This window comes from Nelumbo lutea, chromosome 1, assembly GCF_056320005.1.
Source record: "Nelumbo lutea isolate HS-2025 chromosome 1, American lotus-T2T, whole genome shotgun sequence".
Classification (NCBI taxonomy): domain Eukaryota; kingdom Viridiplantae; phylum Streptophyta; class Magnoliopsida; order Proteales; family Nelumbonaceae; genus Nelumbo; species Nelumbo lutea.
Genome location: NC_142684.1, coordinates 99657690 through 99674986, shown reverse-complemented (window position 1 = coordinate 99674986; position 17297 = coordinate 99657690). Strand labels below are relative to the sequence as shown.

Genomic DNA, 17297 nt, shown 5'->3' with positions numbered 1-17297 from the left:
GATTTGGCCTTCTAGTGGAATTGTGACATGTGGCACCTTGTGCCAACTAAGTATGGCCTCCAGGCAGTTTGCCATAGGTAGCTTGCCACAAGCAGCTCGTCATAAGTAACTCGCCATAAACAGCCTGCCATAGGTACTAGCTTGCCACAGGCAGCTCGCCATAGGCAGCTCGGCACAAGAAGCTCGCCATAGGCAACTTGCCATAGGTAGCTCGCCACAAGCAGCTGCTAGAACTTGCCATAGGCAGCTCACCATGGGTAACTCGCCACAGGCAGCTTGCCATAGGCAACTCGTCACTTGTAGAGAAGCTCGGTACAGGAGTAGTTTGGCGTATCAAAGGAAGATCTCCTGCCTGACGACCTGGCCCAGACACTGACCCGCCGACTGACACGGGCGCCGACCTGACAACCTGGCCCAGACACTGACTCGTCGACTGACACGGGTGCCGACCTGACAACCTGGCCCAGACACCGACCCGTCGACTGATGCAGGCGCCGCCCTGACAACCTGGCCCAGGCGCCGACCTGGCCGCCTGACACAAGCACCAGCCTGACGACTTCACCACCATACCCCGGTTTTGACGGGATGTGACGAGTCTTACTGTTTGGAGGCTTTTCACCCACCTAACCCGCGAGGACTCCGGTATATAAAGACCTCACCCCCCAAAGGGGAGGGGGGGAATGGAGGTAATTCCTGCTCTCTAGCTCTCTCGTTTCTCCAATATTATCTTCAAAGCTCTCTACAATCAGAGTGCTAACTTAAGCGTTGGAGAGCCCCCATTGGAAAAATACCCCCGGGTACTCTGATTCAATTCTCACAGGTCCCTCAGTTCCCGCCGCCTACAAGGAGGAGGAAAAGATGGAGTTCTCGCAGGTCCCTCAGCTCCCGCCACCTACAAAGAGGAGGAAAAGATGGAATTCTCGCAGGTCTCTCAGCTCCCACTGCCTACAAAGGAATGAAGACCACCCCATGCTGAGGGCAGTCGGGTTGCACTACACCAGGGAGCTCCACCATTCTCTGGGTCACAGGCCGCCTAGTAGAGAGTTCACCATCAGGTAGCTCTCTACCAGGCAGTTCGCCACCAGGGAGCTCACCACTAGGCAGTTCACCACCAGGCAGTTTGCCACTAGGGAGCTCGCCACCAGGCAGTTCACCACCAGACAGTTTGCCACCAGGCAGTTCTCCACCAGGCAGTTCGCCCCCAGGTAATTCTCCACCAGGCAGTTCACCACCAGGCAATTTGCCACCTAGTAGCTCATCACTAAGGCACATCACCACCGGGTCAAATAATGAGGTACTTAGCCAAAAAAGTTTTACATCACAAAACATTGGTACGTGGCCAAAAACGATTACACATCAAACCCTGTTTTGCTATTCTGTTTCATAATTTTGTTTGGTGTCATAATCGTTATTAAAATATAAGTGATTAAATCATTTATTACTAAATTATTGTTTATAAAAGAAATATATCATTTTTTACTACTTCAACCACATGCTTTTTGGCCTATTCCTAGCTATTTTGTCCCGCTCAAACTTGTAGTATTTCATTTATTCTTGCGGTGTTGAACATATGGTTTTTTAAGTGACCCAAACATCTTAATCTAACTCCTCTCATTTTATCACTTATTGGTGCAACTTAACTTCTAGATGATTTTGAGTGAATTGATCGTTTCTAATCATATCTTATCTACTTTTTTTTTTCATTTGTCCGTCTTAACATTTACATTTTACTACACTTTTAACAGACCAAAACTCTGCTCCACAACATTATTTTCTTACCACCATTTTATAAAATTTTTCTTTTGGCTTAACTGATATGCTCTTATCATATTTTAATAGAAAAGATAAAATTATAAAAGAAAAGGATGGTAAATATGTTATTCACCCATTTCTACGGGCTTGCGATTTCTCTATTCAAGATAAAATTATAATATTTTTAATTATATATAATAATAACAAATAATTTTTATATATATAATTTGTTTACATGTATAGTTTTCTATTTGGACAAAAGACTTAAACATCCCTTCATTTTTTTCCTAAATACTAAAACCTCCCCTCATTTTTTAGATTGTACTTAGACCACACTTATTAGGTGACGTTACCAGACAAAAATGTCCCCTCCGTTGACAATCCATGAAGAGGGAAGAGGAAAATCCTAAATACTAAAAACCTCTTTTATTTTTATATGAAGATTAATTTAATGTTGACTGCCGAGCTCAAACCAAAACAAGCTCAAATGTATGGGCCTTTGTATTGAACTGAATTCAAACTCGTCTCTAGCTTGAATTGAACTTGAGCCTAATTATTTTCTGTTAAGTTGAGCTTGATTGATCTGATATTCAATTCGACTTGACTTGAATCCACACTTACTCGTCGGTAGACTTTTTTTTTTTTTTTTTTTCATTTTTGAAGCCAAAATCACCCATAAATTGCACCATTTCAACGAGATTCGTCGAAAATTAATGTTGAGATGACATGGCTTAACCGAAAATTCTAGGCGTGTTTTATGATGGTTTATCCCTTACCCTCAATAATCGTTGATTGTATGCAGACTCTCTTTTGTTTACCGAAAAATCGAAACAAAATTTTGGTTTTGGGTTTTTAGTCATTGGTTTGGGTTCGGTTTCTCGTTTCAGATTTAGGGTATAAAATTCTGATATAGCCAAAATAACCGAATAAGAAATTTGGTTCAGTCCTTTCGGTATTTCTTTAATTTGGTTTGCTTTTGGTTTTACCTCTGAGAATTTCAATTAATTTGGTAATCAAATAAACTTTATTATTAGGCATTTTTTGGATTTTGTGTGGCCATGGCATAAAAATGGGTAATTGGATTTACAAATTTTAAATATTTAAAAAGTATTACTCTTAATATAATATAAAACATTTTACAATATGATTTAATAAAAATTACAGATAGGTACCTTATACTTTGGGGTAGTGACACTTAATGACTTAAAGGTTCTCAATTATCTATGGCATATGATGTAATGTGGAGAAAGGTTTGGCTGAACACAATAGCTGTTCGGCTGGCTGTGGAACTAATGATCGATAAAGTAATAAAATAAATGGGGCCCACACTTATCACAGTGGGGCTCATGAATTTATTGTTGACGTGGAACCTCACCATTGGTTCCACAGCTGAACAGCCATCTTATTATCCGAATTCTGTCATGTGTGCAAACACATTCCAAAAACTACCCTTCAAATATTTTATAAGACCATTTCATAAGGACACTCTTTAAGTTCTACTAGACGGACCTTGTATTAGAATAACCATTATCTTCACAAAATAAATAAATAAATAAATAAAGAACCTAACCATTCTCCCAAACCAGCTCAACAAATTCATTACCAAGATTGCGTAAAAGGAATTCAAAATGAACACTTCGATAATTTTATCACTCAAAGTTGATTAAGGGTATTGAACTTGAATGTTGATTTTTGAGAGTTTAGGATACTTGAATTATGCATTTGAAAGTACATGGTACCTATATGTAATTTTCCCTATAAATTATAATCTATATACTAAAATGGAAAGTGCTAAGTTGGCACTTTCATGCTTTCTCCTTGTTTTTGAAAGGTACTCTTTTTCTGGTTTTTTAATTTTTCTAATTTTAAAATTGTACAAAATAACTCAATTGGTCAATCACCCTTAAGACTTTTATCTCTTCTCATTAACTCACCATTGACTCTCTCCTTCAATAATTCATGCCACTTATTTTCTCTCCTCTCCATTATTCCATTAAATTCATTAACATTATCTATCTATCTATCTGTCTATATATAATTAATGAATAAAAATTAATTATATTAAAATAGAGATACTCAATGATTAATTATATTAATTATTAATTATATTAATTATTAATTATATTATTAGGCTAAATAATCCACTTCTCTTTAAAATACATTTAATTTTTAATTAATCAAGTAATTTGCTTTTTAGAATAAATATTATTTATTTAAACTGACTTGGAGGCAGAATAGTTTATGACTCTAGGTAATGGGTAAACGGTTTGGTTGTGCAAGTTTGATGAATCAAACCATGACACGTTATATATATATATATATATTTGTAATTACTTTTTATTTTTGTTTTTTATTTTTTATAAATAAAAGACTGAAAATTAAAATTTGAGGCAAAAAATGAGTTTTTTCATATAGTAGAGTTGCAAGGGTTACAAAAAAATCATTCAAACTAAAAAAGAAAAAAGATCACCCCAATCGAACAACCAAGCACAAAGTGAAATCCTCTAGAAGTTTTTAATACATTGTATATTGTAACACGTGACCTAATAACTAGGTTAAAAAGGTTAATGATCCAATTGCCTAGATTGAACGTGTCTTGACCAAATCAATAGTTTTGGACAAAATAGTGGGTTTTAGGAAAATTAAAATTATAAATAGGGCCAAGTCACGATTTGAACGGTTTTGATGGATTGAAAACATTGAATAAACATCCTAAAAAATATAATCCATTTACATTCCACTTGAAAATAATTCAAATTAATTAACTATAGTAAAAATAATTTAGTAAATTACATTAATAAAATAATAATAATTATTAATTGTTCTTATTGACAAAAATATTTCTACAATATAATAAAAACAAATTAAAAAAACTAATAATGTAAATTAAAAACTAACATCCATTTAAAATTAATATAAAACTAATACAAAATTATCTACCAATTACTAGTTTATAACTAATTTTTAGTAAATAGTTAATACAGTTAATTGGTAAGCATTAATAAAAACAAAAATTAATAATTTGATTAATTTAAAATATGCTTTAATAATTTATAATCAATTTAAGTTTCATTTAAAAATAAGAAAATTTATAAAAACCTCCCTAGATTTTCTAACAATATCCTATGAACCTCCCCTATGTTTTGACCTTAACAAAAACCTCCCCTATTGTTTTGAAAAAAAAAAGTGCAAATACTTTCCTTCCATCAACATTCTAAATGAAAATGCTGTGTAATGCATTAATTTTTTTAAAAATATCGAATTTACCTATAACCAATTTCATTTAAATATAAATTTACTAAAATACCTTAAAAATTTATTTGCCCCCTTTTACTTCACTTCAACCTTTTAACCTTATTTCATGCAAAAAGAGTAGAGAGAATTACTTTTGAAAGTTGTCAAGTAAAATAAATTAGTGGAAGGGTGATGTTGAAACTTCAACTTGTGTACATAACACCTTAACAATGATAAGGGTATTTTGTTAACTTCACTCTCTTTTTTATTGGGAAACTAATGGCAATGAGGTATTTGCATTTTTGTTTTTTCAAAACTATACTATAGGGAATGTTTATGTTAGGATCAAAACACGTGGATGGTTTATAGAGTTGTTATATAATAGGAGGTTTTTCATAATTTTACCTAAATATAATATGAAAAATAATAACAAACCAACAAAATCTAAAAATTAATAAAAAATAACATTAAAATACAAATTTATTTAGAACATAGGAAATTGGCCACTCTCACTAATGTGCAACTTGGATTGTAATTGGACAAATTAGACATAACCCCAAAAAATAATGATTGAATTGGACTTAAATAATCGCTACTTAATTGAAAATGTCATAAAGTTCCTTCCTCAAATTTTCTTAACAAAGCGGGTTTAGACTAGAAGAATATCGGTCATGCTAGCTAGTGGGTGGTGGGCCTGGTGGCCCCTCCAAAATTAGATCATAGTAGAACGTTTTATGCTTGCATCCCATAAAAGAGTAATGGATCACATAATAGCGGTTCTTATTCATGGTTGCCGTAACCTGTAGAAAGTTTTATTACTTCATCTCATAATTATCAAGGTTCTAAGCATTGACGTAATACACCCAATACACAAAGGTGATATCACATCTTTAGGGCCCGATATACCTGTTTAATTGCATAATGGGTAAAGTATTGATAATTTGATATGCCTCTATATTAATACACAAAGGTGTATAGGTACTTTGAACCATATTCCTAATAATATAACAGTTGCATCCTGCAACTAAAGCTTAAACCTCTATAGTTTGTACACACTTTCCAAGGATGAGAATTCAATGTACATTCCATTAATTTAACCTACATGTTACGTGTGTAAACCATAGATATTCCTAATGCATGATAGGATGTGTGTCACGCACGTCTGAGGTGCCTTCTTGTGAGGAGATCTGGTCTCCTTATATAGTGGGATGTGCGGGGCCGGCTACAATGTACTACAGGTGGAGAAAGTGAATAGGAAATCTGGGTTCACACGGTAAGGTACTTTTCTACAATATGTTTAGGTCTGCCACCAACCAAACTCTCCAAATATGTCACAGCGGGCGGCGACACATTGGAAATATCTCCCATGAAAGAGATGTTCCTAATGTATGAATACAATGTCTTATCACGACAGCTTCGGGAGCATTGTATTCATAGCAAATCCTTAGTATACTTTCCTTGAGCTACGATCTGCTCCTCACAAATGGGCGTCTCACAGGCACATCCACCATGCATTCGAAACATCTCCCGTGAATAATAACCAATAAATAGGGCAGATGTTCCCAATGTATGATAGGATGTGCGTATGAACGCCAGGTGTGAGAGCATATCCGATCTCCATTTCCTTAGACCCTGATATACCTATTTATTGGTGTTTTTATAATTTTATTTTTTATCATATATACAATTTTAGACCTGAAATTTGATACTTTGAAGTTTGTTGTGTGAAATCTATAACCAACCAACGAGCTCGACCTTTCTTGCATTATCTGAGTTGGTGATCTGCTCATGAGATTAGAAGACACCATAAGAGTTAAGACCGACCGAGACCCACGATGTCTGTCAGTGTAATGTGCGTGCGTTGGAATAGTTTTTTGTCGTGAGTAGATCCGACGTCGCACTATCCGTGGTTACTAGTTGACTATCTTTTGACGTGGCACTCTTTGGTTGGACTCCAAGGAATAATTGCTTTGAATCCAAAGGTAGATAATTTGCGCTGATATGCATAAAAAAAAAAAAAAAAAAAAAGAATGTTTATATTCCGGCCGAAGTAGGTAAATAGGTGAGCCTTCCACTCAGGATTCGGGAATGGCGTTTCACTGTGAGATCCCCCGTCGGCTGTTCCTCTTGCCCGCCTTAATGGTTATGGCTATCTCAGGTCTAAGCAAAAACCTTGCCGGCGACAGTTTTCCTATTAGAGAAGCCAGTGTGCATGACCTCCAGGCGGCCTTCCAACCGAAGCAGCCAAGTTCGAGACAACTTGTGGAGTTTATCTCGGAGAGATTCGTAAGCTGAACCCAGTACTTCGTGGAGTAATAGAGGTGAACCCCGATGCACTGGATCAGGCTGACAAGGGCGATAGAGAATGAAAGATGAATGCGCCAGCTGCTGGGTCGTCCCTGACTGGCCTGCACGGGATTCCGGCTCTTCTCAAGGACAACATCGGGGTCGTTAGCGCTGGAAGGATCAATCGTCCCTGATGACGCCGGTGTGGTGAAGAAGCTGAGAAAAGCAGGAGCTATCATCTTGGGGAAGGCCAGCCTTGCCGAGTGGTCACATTTCCGTTCTCTAAATCAACCCAGTGGATGGAGCGCCAGAGGTGGTCAGGGACTCGTAAGATGGGAAATTTCTTATGACTCTCATCTTTTTAATTTATTTATTTTTCTTTGTTGGACGCGATGTTCAGGTTTTCGGTCCTCTCTTGTCTCCTCCATTCGCTAAAAAATCTTCGAGTGAACGAAGGCCGAAGGGAATGACAAAATATCAGTCTTTAAGTTGAGTTTTTATTTGAAACAACGATCCCCATGAATTTTTAGATTTCAATAAAAATCCTCTCTTAAGTTGAGTGATAGGTAGACATTAATTTACTAAAATATCCATTCAAAAAATTTCCTATAAAATCGAAATTGCAAGTTTCTATAAAAATCTGAAATTGCAACGAACACAGCATGCAATTGATAAAAACTAAACCAGAAACAAATAAAAATAAAAAATGCCGTCATCGAAAAAAGGGGTAGTTTAGGAATTTTATTTACCATTCTATCTTAATTATATTTTCAAGTAACTCACTCAGTGCAATCAACTCGATGGTCTTCTCAGTCGAGTTACCCTTAAAAGGGTTAAACTACAGATTGTTACCCTGTATTTTATTTACCACCCATAAATTTTGATAAATAAGACGTTATTGGTTATCATATTTATAATTCCAGTTGAGGTTGAGTGCAGGGTCAGCGTATGGGAGGAGGAGCACTTTGGCTGTTTGGAGAGATTCTGTTGCAACCGTGATTGCATATGACCCCCCCCCCCCCCCCCCCCCCAATTAATGGATTCAAGGCAATACATCAGTTTTTATTTGACATGGGTGTCTTTGCTATTCATTCGAGTTCATTGGGGTCCACTGCAATCACACTTAGGGGTGAGTAAATGGATAGGTTCTGATTTGAAATCGGTGTTAAATTGACTTTATTCAATCTGTTAAAGGATATGATTTGATTCCAAATACTTGGAACCAACCCTCACCCAGGTCGGTTCTAAGGTCTAGGATTTATCCTATCCAAACCAATCTGATGAATAGGCCATAGTTGACCTTGGTGGAGTCAAATTTGTCTTAAAATAAACCCCAAAATATTTTTAATAGCATGAATCACGGGCTTCAATATATTATGTGACTCTATCTTAAATTTTGGCGAGTGGATTTAAATTTATGACTCCACCTTGGCATGGATAGTGGATTTCAACTCAACTGCGTAAGGTAACATATCATCCATAATATGTATATGGCCCACAATCCATAACATAGCCATTAAATTTGACTAATCCTTTTGGGCAGTTCAGATCTGCCCCCACAACATCCTATAATTCATTCCCACCGTGTATTGGAAATATCTCTCAATGATTACATAATTATTTTCAGTACACCATCGAGAGATATTCCCAATACACAACGGGGATGTACCGTTTGACATTAGAGGGCACTCCTTTGTAGGGCGCAGATGTAAACTCCTTTCGGAGATGTTCAGAATGTGTGACTGAAATATTTTGTGAGTAGCCAAGTAGGTGTGGTTTGAATTCTTGTGTGTAGAACACCCGAACACGAGTTGAACAGTTAAACAGTTAATTCTTTATTAGTGCGTTCACTCATGAGTAATTTGGTTGCTTTTGGGATGTTAATTTAAAATTTTGATAGAGGAATGGATGATGATACCATGATAGTATAGACTATCCTTTCATATGATGTAGCTTGAAATATTTCAGTTTCGTTGTTCGTCTTTGTGAATTGTTTTTTCTTCTTATAGCTTATGAGTTCAAAAATAAATTAAAATCGTCTGGTTTTAAAAATATATTTTTTGTTGTATATTAATGTTTTTTATTTCTAAAACTGAAACCAAAGGTGTTTTCTTGAATCCATAGATTGAAAATTGTTATATAACAGATCTCATCATCATTTATATATCATACAATATCTTTACTTTTTGGTGGTTTTAAAAATATGTTTTTTTAAATAAAATCATTTTGTTTTAACAAAAACACGGTTCAAGAAGATGCATGTTTTTGTTTTTGTTGTGGCATTTGTAGAACATCCTCTTATATTATTCAAAGATATAAAGAAAGGTCATGTAAACTTTTTTTCAAATTTCAAGTCAAAAGGATTAATGGAAAAGCCTTACATCAAATATTATATCAAAAAACTTAGAAATGCCAGCTACTCCAGCACATCGTCCAAACTTCTACAAAAGAGAATGATATTGTTGATGATCATCATGCTTTTTGTTTTCTATGGTCAGGCATGTACCGTGTCAAGAATATTGGAGTGGCAATTTAGTAAGGATTATTTACTCACTTGGGCTAAATTTGGGAATTTTTTATTTGAATAAACACTTGTTATCTAATTTAAGTTTGGGAAATAAACCCAAATAAGTGCCAAGTCCTGAAAAGAAGCGCAAATTTTTAACTTATTAATTTTAAGTGTTAATTTCTTTTTTGACTCATCTTCTTCCACCATGTCATTTTGAAAACACCTGACCTGCCAATTAATGATATGTACTCCTATGCTCTTAAGGCTCATTATGTTTATTTTGTTTGCATTGGTGTAAATGCATGAGAGTGCAAATGGGTAGAGTATTCTGGTTCACTTTTGCTCTATATATTTGATTTTGTCTTGTTTGTTTGTGAGAAGTAAAATTATGTTGTCTATACTTCATATGAAAGAGATTTCAAGAGTGAGATAGGAGGCAAGATGATGTTGTTCCCACTTTACATGAGAGAGAATTAAGGTAGGAGGAAGGTGGTGCAAATTTTGTATTAATTTGCTAGATGCAAAATTTGCAATGACAATGAGTGCAAAACTGCAAACGAGACTAAAAGCATAATTTTATATTAGATAGGAGTGCAAATCATAATTGGATGCAAAACTGAACCAATGTAAAACTTGCACTGGGTTCTGATTTGCACTGCAAATAAACAGAGCCGAAGCAGTGAAAGTGATGAAGTCTCTATTGTTCACTATTTGGTTTGCTTCTGTATTTGATGATCAAAGAAACCAGGTTGGCATCTCTAAGAGTAAACGAGTTTGATGAGTTTTTGTTGTCCCATGGTTAGTTTGTATACAAATTACAGAGGTGGCTTGGTAGTTAAAAGTCAAAAAACTAGTTATTCTTCCTTTGGAAATTGAATAATTCTCTATAATTCCATGTGCATAGAATCCATACCTTCTGTCGAACGATACTTGTGGATCCAGCAGTGGTTCATCCGTTTCACTCGGGACAGAGATAGACGGCTCCATCATTTGTCCAGCAACTTTCAACTCTGTTGTGGGAATCAAACCTGATTTAATCGTTTTCGGCCACGTACCAATGTTTTGTGATGTAAATTTTTTTGGCTAAGTACCTCGCTATTTGACCCGGTGGTGGCATGCCTTAGTGATGAGCTACCTGGTGGTGAACTGCCTACTGGCAAATTGTTCGGTGGAGAACTGCCTAGGGGCGAACTGCCCAGTGGTGAACTGCCTAGTGGCGAGCTCCTTGGTGGTGAACTGCCTGGTGGCGAGCTCCTTGGTGGTGAACTGCCTGGTGGCGAACAGCTTGGTGGCAAACTGCCTGGTGGCGAATTGCCTAGTGGCGAACTGCCCAGTGGTGAGCTGCTCGGTGGTGAACTGCCTGGTGGCGAATTGTCTGGTGGTGAACTACCTGGTGGCGAACTGCTTGGTGACGAATTGCCTGGTGGTGAACTGCCTGGTAGCGAACTGCCTACTAGGCGGCTGGTGACTTAGAGAATGTTGGAGCTCCCTGGTGCGGCGCAATCAAACTTTCCTTAGCATGAGGTGGTCTTCTTTCCTTTGTAGGCAACGGGAGCTGAGGGACCTATGAGAACTTCATCTTTTCCTCCTCTTTGTAGGTGGCGGGAGCTGAGGGACCTACAAGAACTCCATCTTTTCCTCCTCTTTGTAGGTGGCGGGAGCTGAGGGACCTCCGAGAACTCCATCTTTTCCTCCTCTTCATAGGCGGTGGGAGCTGAAGGACCTGCGAGAACTGAATCAGAGGTCCCGGGGGTATTTTCTCGGTGGGTCTCTCCGACGCTTAAGTTAACACTCTTATTGTAGAGAGCTTTAAAGATAATATGAGAGAGCTAGAGAGCAGGGTTACTTCCCTTTTTTCATCCCCCTCCCATTTGGGGGGTGAGGTCTTTATTTACCTGAGTCCTCGCGAGTTAGGTGGGTGAAAAGCCTCCAAACAGTAAGACTCGTCGCATCCTGTCAGAACCGGGGTACGGTGGAGAACTCCTCGAGGTCGTCAGGCTGGCGCTTGTGTCAAGCGGCCAAGTCGGCACCTGGGCCGGGTTGTCAGGGGGGCACCTGCGTCAGTCGGCGGGTCAGTGTCTAGGCCAGGTCGTCAGGTCGGCGCCTGTGTCAGTCGGCGGGTCAGTGTCTAGACCAGGTCGTCAAGCTGGCGCCTGTGTTAGTCGGCGGGTCAGTGTCTAGACCAGGTTTGTCGGTGGGCGCCTTATGGGCGGCTTGGCCAGATCATGCGCTAGGCTGGTCCAGGTCGGCCTGGTCGCGCAGGTCGCACGCCGCACGCAGCTTGTGCAAGCCGTGCGCAGTTCACGCAGGGCGCGCGTGTGCCGCGCGTAGGTGCGCGTCAGGCCGTGTGCAAGTCGCGCCAGGCTGGCCAGACTAGTGCCCGGGTGGGTCACCAACTTCGTAAGTTTGTTGGCTGGGTGTTTTCCTAGTTGTCACGAGGTGCCACGTGTCACAATTTCACTGGAGGGCCACATCTGCCCTCATCAAAACCCACGGTTGGACTCACCAGCCGAGCTGGGGTAATCCCTATCTCCCCAAGACAGGATTCAGTTGGGTAAGAATTGCAGTTCCAGTTAACGAATTAGAACCAATTATTCGATTTACCCAACAGGTTGAACTGGGTTAATTCATTCTCACCAAAGTCTATCACCATTATTTGATGAACCATGGTTTAGATTTTGGTTTGGATCAAAGTCTATCACCATTATTGGATGAACCACAGCCGCACAATGGGAGTGATGGCAATATAAAATACAAGAGATGTTTCTAATGTGCCATTGGGCGAACATGGCCAATAATGTGTTGTGGTCAGTAGATCCAAAATTCTCTGTTCTTCAATTGTATTTGTAGAACCAATAATAACAATCTACACCAGTTATACAATACATGGGCCAATGACCAACTTCTTAAGTGTGGGTCCATTATTTTATCACTGGCGTGGGCATTATTATTGGTTTCACTGCTGAACAGGTACAGTGCTCAATTGATGAATTCGGGGATAGAGCAAGGTGCATGTGAGGCCTACTAACGATTCGATGGGGTTGAATGTTTGATAACATGCCTCTTTTTGAAAGGATGCAGACTAGCCTTCTTAAGTACTAATAGGGGCCATCGGCCCAATTTTTGAAAGGATGAAGTTTACAGTTTAAACTGTAAACTGTAAAAGTGATCATACGTACTAACAAGAGATTTGTATCCATTTGATGTTGAAGTAAACAGGCCCATCTGTCGAACAGTGTCAGATGCAGTTCACGTACTGGATGCAATTGTTGGTTTTGACAAGAAGGACGCCAAAGCAACAAGGAAGGTATCAAGGTTCATCCCTAAAGGAGGTTACCTGCAGTTTCTAAAGGAAAACGTTCAAGGTAAGAGGCTGGGAATAGTGAGGAAACTGTTCTTCGAGATTATTGGTGACTCGTTCGTGGAGAAAGCTTTTGAGGAGCATTTAAAGAAACTGAGGTAACAATTCAATTTCAATTTCAATTTTTAAGCCAAATTTCGTTTACCATTTCACTTATCAAAAATTACCAGTCACACAGTATTTGAATTTGAAGCCACTCTCACGAAACCCTTCAATCTAAAAGCTTGAACTGTTAGGTGAGGATTCTGAATAGGAGGTTTGTATTCTCTAATACATCCTTTTAAACAAAAGGCTATTGGACTTAGAGTGCAGACAAGCACAGATCAAACGCTAGATTGCTTCGTCAAACAGGCTATGATATCATCTCACAGAACCACTTAAACTGTTAGGTGAGGTCTCTGAATGAATTTTTATTCTCCAACAGATAGATACCTGAGACCAACATTGGGTAATGGCTGTTTTTTTTTCATTATTAAACAAAAGTCGGGGTTTTGATCCTGCATCTATATTGCAATGTGTATCAAGTACGTAGTGCGTGTGGGTGAAAACAATGGGCTGGGCCTAAAACAGAAAACCCCAACCCAACAGTTTATCCCCTAAGAATTGGAAAACACAGCGGAGGAGGATTGGACCTAAGGGTGCAAGTTGGGTTGACCCGAGTTTATGTTGTTTCGGTCTCAGGCTTTGGATTAGATCCATTGAAATTTTGACAAAATCCCAACCTTAACCATCAAAGCAAAAATTGCACTCCTAATTGGACCTGATTGGGAATACCCAAAAGCATTGACTACCCAGTACTCTGAGAAGTTGTTTTTTTGGTGAACAGAGGAATTCATTAAACCAAAGAGTCCCTGAGTACTCTGCACACACCCCCCCTCCCCAGGCATTTTGAGTCCAATCAAGCTTTCCGTTTATCTCAATCAACCATGCTAAGCAAATGGCAAATCAAGTGATTCACGCTTTCGCTGGATTTGCTATGACTTTTTCCTGAATATGTACCTGAGCAAGTAGCCCGGACTTCATTGTTAATGCGCTAGCTACTGATATTTCAATGAGATGAATGATTTTGTGCTTTAGCACTTTCATAAAAAAAAATAAAAATAAAAATAAAATACATCTTTTGAATTGGAACTTTTATTAATTAAACATTTGCTCGCTTGAAGGAAAAAAGGTGCAATTTTGATGGACAATTTAACAATAGCACAAAGTTGATGTGATCCTGGATCTCTTTCACAGTGGTGAACTTATTGCTTTGTATGCCGAGTTCAAGCAGTCCCTGAATGCTTACCTGAAAGAGTTAGTCGCTTCCCCAATCAGATCATTGGCAGATGCAATAGCCTTCAACCAGAATTTTTCAAAACTGGTAGGTATTAGTCTAGTCTATTCTAGAATAATGTTGTTATTTTGTGACTGAGATTTATACAATATCAGATGCATGCATTAATTACAGGAGAAGATTGAAGAATATCCTCAAGACATCTTTTTGAAAGCTAATAGCACCAAAGGTATAGGTGAGGTAGAGAAGGAAGCATTGATGAATATGAGTAGACTATCAAGGGATGGATTTGAGAAGTTGATGATGGAGAATAACTTGGACGCGTTGGTGACTCCAGATTCGAGGGTATCTTCTGTACTGGCATTTGGGAGTTACCCAGGGATTACTGTTCCTGCGGGTTATAATCGTAAGGGATTGCCATTTGGCATCTTCTTTTCGGGATTGAAGGGTTCTGAGCCGAAGCTGATAGAGATTGCTTATGCCTTCGAACAGGCCACCAAAGTCAGGGTTCCTCCTAACATCTCAACAGATATGATATCGTAACTAATGAATAATCATCTCTCTCTCTCTTCGAGTGCCTGGATAAATAAACCCGTTATGGATGACTGGATGCATGTTTTGGAATCCAAAACAGCTCATTCTTCTTCCTTGTATCAATTTATTATTGGGCGAAGAATGAAACCTGTCGAAATGCCATCAGTTCCTTTTTTAATTAATGTAAGTTAATGAAATTCTCTCTGGTTAAAAAAGGATCCTAAAACCACCCATATATGAATAGCCTCAAGAATATTTTCTGAATTTTTTAGAACAAAACTTATCCCTCTATATTTAAATTTATTGATAAAAAATGAGGACAAATAGGATAATTGGTTATTGATATTAAATGAGTTGAAAAGAGGTGATTTTAAACTATTCAATGCATTCAACTCTTTCTCATTAAATCCAGCATTTAAGGCATTAATTTGCATTCACCATAATTGAATCATATATTCAAGGTATTTTTTTGTTTTTTCTCATCATTAAATTCTATAATTAAATCCATATATAATAAATTAATAACTGCAATAACATAAAAACTTGTACTTTTAATATTTATATGGAAAAAAATAGTATTTTCATCAATGTGGTGCTAAGAAATTAAACCATTTGGGTCAAATGGGTCAATCCATGTTGCTACAATTAAATAATAAAATTCAAAAATATATAAAATGCAAGAAATGTAGAAATAAAAAAATGGTAACATTTTTAACATCATATATTTGACATATTAAACAATAATCAGTATGATAAACAATCTTTTAAAAACCAAATCGGAGGCCGACCCGCTTTTGCCTTTGGCTCACAGATCATCGGTTGGACTATCAAGGTGAAATGAGTCAAATCACTCTATGTCAACGCTATATGTGTGTACGTAAAAGTACATATTTTATCAATAAATAGTATAATTATGTTTTATATATATTATATTTATGCTTTACATATATTTTATAATTATGTTTTACATATATTACATATAATATATGCATTATATATGTATTATGTTATATTTATTTATGTTTTTTAATTCAAATTTTAATTTTTTTTATAAAAATATTAAAATTTCAATTTGGGGCCAAAAAGGGGGGTGTTTTTTTTGCAAAAATGGCAAGGCAAGGCACCTCAGACATCAAAGTGCAAAGTTATGGCTTCCAAAATTTGCACATAATTAAGTGTGCAACTTGTAACCTAGTTGTTGGGTCAAATGGGGAAATGGTTGAACTACCCGAGTTAGATGGTTTTTAACTGAAAGGGGGAGTTTCAATAGAACCAAACTCAGGATCAATGTCAAGTGACATTTCGAATGGGTCAATCGGCCAAGTCAACAGGTCGAAAACATTGATGATAAATAAGAAATGTTTTTTTATTAATGATGAAAATGGAATATAAAATTTAAAACCAATTGTAAGTAAAACTATTTTTCTATTATCTCTCATTAAATCTCATATCTAAGGTATATTCTCTTATTAAATCCTATATTTAAGATATAATTTTTTCATTATTAAATTCTATTAATTAAATTCATAATATTAATTTTAATAATATAAAATAAATATTTTGAAAACAAAACCCTTTTCTTCACTCTTGGTGGTGGATTAATAAATAATACCATAATTAAATAATAAATAAATAAATAAATAAAACATATAACACAAAAAATGTAAAAAGAATTGGGCACGCCACTAATATTGTATATTCATTATACTAAACAAAAATAAGTATGAAATGTAAAAAGTATTTTTATAAATGATGAAAATGAATGTCAAAATTCAAATCAACCTAGAAATGAAATGATGTCATAGTTAAATAATAAAATTTTAAAAAATAAAAAATACAAAAAATCACAAAAATAAATGTTATACATAAGATATAATGTTATATATTTATAAAAAAATAAAATATTGGGTACATCTATAATATTATACATTCATTATATTGAACAAAAAATAAATGTTATACATAAGATATAATTTTGTCAATAATGGAAATGTAATACAAAATTTAATGTCTACCTAAAAATCAAACATTTTTTTGGCTTGGGGGTTAATGGCTTACGACAAAAGGATTAATTGATGATATGATAGTTAATAAATATTTAAAAAGTAATAAAAAAGTACAAGTAATCAAAAAAAGATCAAACACAAAAATAAAAAAGTACAGAGTTTTGTCATAGACATTTCGAAGCATTTCTAATGTTATATAATCATCATATTAACTAAAAAATATTTTTTTAAGACCGAAATGGATCACAAAATTCAGTAGTAGTAGTAGTAGTAGTAGTAGTAGTAGTATGAGTAGTAACAATAATAATAATAATAATAATTATAATAATAATTGTAATT

The 17297-nt window shown here is 36.6% G+C and overlaps 1 pseudogene across 1 annotated transcript; it reads left to right on the top strand.

Annotated features, from left to right (window-relative positions):
* Positions 1-7068: 7068 nt before the first annotated feature.
* Positions 7069-14961, top strand: LOC148876385 (putative amidase At4g34880; annotated as a pseudogene). The gene is made up of 6 exons (XR_016106507.1): positions 7069-7599; positions 10686-10804; positions 12267-12335; positions 13001-13240; positions 14306-14505; positions 14593-14961. The product of XR_016106507.1 is annotated as a putative amidase At4g34880 (transcript).
* Positions 14962-17297: the final 2336 nt, after the last annotated feature.